Below are 6000 nucleotides of genomic sequence, written 5' to 3'. Positions count from 1 at the left end.
AAAGTGGCTCGAGAGTTTATAGTGATCGATAGTTTTGATTGGTATGCTTCTAAGAATCCATTTTGATCAGTTAATGTCACTACAGGAGTCGACAGGTGCTGATACTACATGGATATGCTGATGTGAACACACACGGGTCCGTATGAAGCAGAAATCACCAGCGGGGCTGCATCAGCTCCGGAGCCGCTTACCTTCACCGGGCAGCAGCGGTCCTGGAATCCGAGCAGAGAGCGAGGGAGGCCGGGGATGCTGCCGCCGCCGCTCCCTCTCTGGACGGAGGAATGGATGGATGGATGGATGGATAAAAGGTTGGATGTTCTCCGCTCCACCGATCGGGTTTCTGCTGCCACGCTTCCTCCAAAAAGCGGGCCGACGCACAGCCGGGGGATGAGGCTGTGGAGAGAAGCTGGCAACGTGATCCTGAATGGTAATGGCTGTCCGATTCCTCCTCCTTTCCCCCTCTCTCTCCCTCTCTCTCTCTTCTCCTCTCGCCTTCTACAACCCCCCACCAGCCCTCCTCTCCTGGTCCGCTTTCACACACTCACACACACACACTCGCACACACACTCGCTTTCTCTTCAATAGGCTGTTTTCACGGCTCCGACACTTAACCCATGTCTATTGAGTGTGTTAAGTGTCGCGGAAATTGAGATTTCGGTTGTAGTCCTGCGTCATCCGTGGCTCAGCAGCACCGCCAAACCCAGGCCGGCCGACACACACACACACACACACACACACACAACACACACACACACACACACACACACACCCACACACACACACACACACACACACACACACACACACACACACACACACTTTCTCCCACTTTAGGGAGTAGAGGGAGAAAAGGGCGTTCACACAATCACACTGGAATATGTTGCAGCCGCTTGTCATTCACATATAGGCCTGTTCTGGATTATATAGAAGAAGCGGCTCTGGGTGAGATCTGCACTTTTACATCACATGTGATAGTATTAATCTTGGTTTTTATAATCCCTCCCCACACACACACACACACACACACACACACACACACACACACACACACACACACACACACACACACACACACAGCCCAACACCCCCTCCCTCTCCAAACAGCTGGAGGAAGAAGAGGGAGTAGCTCAGAAAGCAATTGATTACAGCTGGTGAGATGGAGAGGGGAGCAGCAGGGAGGAGGTCTTCACTGTTTGGGCTGACCTTGGATATAAAGAGGTCAGAGTCCCAGACCTCAGAGGGTCCACAGCTCAGGGTTTGCCTGTTTATCCTTAAAGATCCATACAGTATAAAGGCAGATGTCCATGTGTTGTGTGCTTATAAAGCAGGTCTAGGTTCTATATTTATACTGTGTATAAACACAAGTATAAAAGTTAAGTATAAAAGCGCTCCATCCACTGAGAAATGCACACAGTTGCAAAATTGCACACCCAAACACGCTGGACGTATTATATTTTATATTAATGATGGGAAAAAAAATACTGCATGTGATGTTGCTCCCACAGAAAATGATCACCAACACTGCAGTTCCCCTCATCTCTACAGGGCATGTTAGCATTGTTCAGCTCATCGTTTTGGTTCTACAGCCCATAACTTCATTGTTTTGGGTCACTGTCACTGCTTTCATCAGGATCACCCAGTTTACAGCAAAACAACCCCTCTGCTCACGACTAAGGTTAGAGACAGTCTGGTGAACATATCGAAGCATTTAGCAGCTAAAGAGTCAGACATTTCCCTCAGGAGTTGGTGAAGACCAAAACCAGAGCTAAAAGGAGAGGGAATACTGGCCTGACATTTATTAAGGATCATATTGTTACATGTTAACTACATGTGTGCTGTAAAAAGCAACCGTCGCCACAGGGGTAAAGCTTGTGAAATGATAATATATCAGTGCTTTGTCTACAACTTGTTGCACAGCCACCAAGTAACAAAAGAAAAAAAAGTTACCCAAAACAAAACAAAGACCATACATACAAACTTTACCATTGTCATACATTTTTTGCAGCTCTTTAATATGTGAATATTGTTCCTGGATCCTATATGTATGGTAGCCTGTTATTCAGTTGTTTTTTTGTTTGTTTGTTTGTTTGTTTGTTTTTTTGATAAAGACGCAATATTTGGACTCTGATGGGAATTCTACAGTTACATAATCACATATCCCCGATGATGGAACGAGCTACCAGATGCTATCAGAGCAGGGGCGTCGCTCTCTACCTTCAAGAATCTGTTGAAGACTCATCTCTCCTCCTCCACACCTCCAACACCCCGACATGCCTCACTAGCTCTTACTCTGCTCTCTCATTGCACTTCTTTACCTGATCTCCTTGCATTTTGCCTTATTGAACAGATTTAGCTCTTAGTACTTACATCAAGTTCTCCTACTGCGCTGAAGCTTTAGTGTTGTCTCTCACTTGTAAGTCCCTTTGGATAAAAGCATCTGAATCATAAATAATAAATGTAAATATAAATATATGATTTAATTATTTTTCTCTCTTTTAAACTGTCTTACAAATTGTTATGTTGTTTTATTGCTTTTATGGCTTTTATTGTTTTTTTTTAATACATTACACTGTATATTGCTTTAAGTTCAAAATTGTTTTTATATTTTTATTATTGTCTCTCCTATTGTATATTTTGTTTCAGGGTGTCCTTGAAAAAGACAGCTTGTCCTCAATGTCCTTCCCTGTATAAATAAAGGTTTGAATGAATGAAAAAATCCTTCTGTGTTTAGGAATATAAAAACAAAGTATATTTAATATTTTGCCATACAGTTAGAACTGAGCAAACAGTTTTGTTAGTTTTTATTTGTCTGCAGCAGTGAGGTCTGAGGTGGCTTTTATTCTTTATTTGATGTCTATTTGACGTCTATTGAAACAAAATAAATTTATCGCCTAAAGTGCGATGCACAGAATACCACACAAGAGTCTGATTGTGCAAGAGTCAGCTTTAACAGAATTTCACTTGTGACTGTATGAGTGTTGAATGGAAAATGGTCTGGTGTTAGTTGATGCGTCTGTCTGGGGCTCAGACTGATAAGACACTCGGTCAAATGGGTATCACTGGAAATGCTGTGTGTATGTTGGGGGTGGTGGTAGTGTTGTTGGCTCTGTTGTGGGATAATCCAGACTCTCATCCTCCTCATCGGCCCCCGTCACAGGGAGAGAAGCACAGCTGGATTATCTGTGCTGCAGCCGCTTTAATCAAACAGCAGCCAACGGACCGATCGGCCACATGAACTGAAGGCTACTGTGACGATAAACAAAGGGTAAAGTTCACCATCATCACTGCTCATTCTTTCTTTATCAGTTAATTATTCAACTGTGTTGAATTGATTATCTTTCACTATAAACACAGCTGTAGTGGGACACAGTTCTGGGGCGTCTGGCTGTGACAAAATTAGATTTACACAATTGAAACCTTGTGATAATGCAAGTCATGGATCTACATTACTGTACAATCATCAGAAATGCAGCCATGATTATCTGTAATTTTCAATTTAATAAAGCTAATTTGGATTTGAAAGGAGAACAATGAGGCAACTGCCTTCAGACAAAGCTTCACTGTGTGAGTCGTTCTTCTTGGAAAAACTTATTCATCCACACATGGGTACACACAGACAAAGTCAGTGGAGTTTAATGGATCAGATTTGAAGAAGTGGCAATAAAGTGAGGACACAGTTTAGATTGCGGTGACACTGCCCTGAGGCCAGTTCAGCGTCAACATCTCTCACTGTCAGTTTGGCCTGACGTGACCTGTTTGAGCATTTAGCTGATAATCGCTCCTTAATGATCTAAAAATGAAAATTCTGGGGGGGTCAGAGGATGATATCAGGGATGATAAAATGTTTCTTTCCGTCGTATAAATGCACAACCATGTTTATTTTTATGCCAGCGACAGCCAGAGCCAGAGGCACATTGTTTTCGGGTTGTCCATCCGTCCCATTCTCATGGATACGATATCCCAGTAACACCATGACGGAACTTCTTCAAATTTGGCACAAACATTCACTTGGACTCAAGGATGAACTGATTAGAATTTAGTGGTCAAAGTTCAAAGGTCACGGTAGAATATGATTTTGGCCTTGTGGATGCGATATTTCAGTAACAACTTGAGGAAATTTCTTCAAATTTGGTAAAAACATTCACTTGGACTCAAGGATGAACGGAGATTTTGGTGGTTAAAGGTCAGTTGTTAAGGTCACTGTGACTCAGAAAACACTTTTTAGCCATTACTCACAAAGAAAATGCGACAAAATTCGAGGCAAATGGTTCATATTTTCTATGACTCTGGATAAACAGGGATGTAACCTGAAACTAGTCTGAGTGGAGGAGGCAGACAACCACCAGGAGGTGATTCTAGTTTCTTTTGTAATACTGAACAGTTTTCAGTTTCTAACCTTCATCCAATCATTATCACTCAAAAAAAAACGTGATATAATTAAGGTCAGAGAGAGGATTTTGGAAATATGGAGGTTTTAGGTCTAAATTCTCCCAGCATACCCTCACCAAACCAAGAGCATTAAAGGGGTTATATGTAAATTTTCATTTGATCGTTGTCTTCATAATACAAGAGGTTATGATACGTCTTCTTAGCAGAGCTACGTATGAAAGTGACAGGATGACAGGTGATTCAGGCTGGGAATAGCTGGTTAGCATGCTAACTTCAGTAAGAAAAGGTGTGACAGAAACAAGAACTAACATTAGTGTTTGTTTCCACCTCTGGAGACAGCTGTTGGTGAGTAAAGGAATGAAGTTTGATGATGAACTCGCAATGGTTCCCCTAGACTGGGAAGTAAACAGCTGTTAATGCTAATGTTAGCTATGTAGCAACAGCAAAACTTACAAATAGCTCCTTTAAATGAATCAAAAAATAAGATTTTATATAATTGAGTGTTCAACTTGTATTTTCTGTCTTTGTGTCAGTTATGTTATCCTGTTTGAGAATATTAAACTCATTTAATTTTAATTAAATCTATGAAGATTTGTGCCTAAAAACCGCAAGAGTTGGTCTAACAAAATATGAGAACCAACATGTGTAATTATAGAATATAAATTCCTCTTCGTAACAGTAAACTCCACAAATGTGGATGAATATTACATTCAAAGACATGACCTCGTTGTCCTCGACAGTGGCTATGGGCATGTTTATAATTTATTCTCAGTCTGACCTCACTGTGTATACAAATGTTGCTGGGAATTAAAACCTGAGGGGTTTGTAACAAGTGTGGTTAATGAATATGCAGGCATGAAACTGCAAAGTGCTTTGAGTTAAACTATCTAACTAAAAAGAGCAGAAATATTTGCTTGTAGAACCAGACAATGAAGAAATGTTGACGTGTGACTTCTCAAATTTTACCTCCTGGATTATCTGTGCTCCTGGCTCCATCTTGTGGTGACTCGAGGAGCTTCTTAATCCCATCATCCTGATTTAAACGCTGGTAATTGAATCAAGGTTGTCAAAGAGCATCCATCCATATCGGTCTCTCATTGGAGTGGCCCGGCCGTCCCTCGAGACCATTTACTCTCTTGATCCATTGCACAATTTCCTGAAATTAGGTCAGTGGGTTAAGAAAGTGAACTGTAGTTTAACTTCCATTTACAGCAGAGGCACAGATATACAGTACATATACTACAGACTACCACAGCCGCAGGAATGACTTTACATCGCTCAACTGAGGTCACAAAATCAGCTGTGGGGAGGTTACGTAAAATCTGTTGCTTTGATACTGGCTGCTTTTTTTTTTTTATAGCAAACAGGGCAAGTGAGGAATTTATTGCCCCACAAATTAGCCCAATAATTAACAACAGCTGACACCAAGTCCACATTAGACTAAACACATAAAACCCTTTGGATAAAAAAAAGTAGTATCAATAATTTTTTTATAAAAATTTCAACATCTTTAGAAAGCTAAAATTATTAAAATAATAAAACATGAATGTCACCCAACTGTTTTATGGGAACATTTTCACATCAGTAAGTCTGGTCTGCTAATCTTTATAA

The sequence above is a fragment of the Seriola dumerili genome, unplaced genomic scaffold (assembly GCF_002260705.1).
Source record: "Seriola dumerili isolate Sdu_G_001 unplaced genomic scaffold, Sdu_1.0 BDQW01000078.1, whole genome shotgun sequence".
NCBI lineage: Eukaryota > Metazoa > Chordata > Actinopteri > Carangiformes > Carangidae > Seriola > Seriola dumerili.
The sequence above is the reverse complement of the archived record's forward strand: the minus strand, read 5'-3'. Positions refer to the sequence as shown.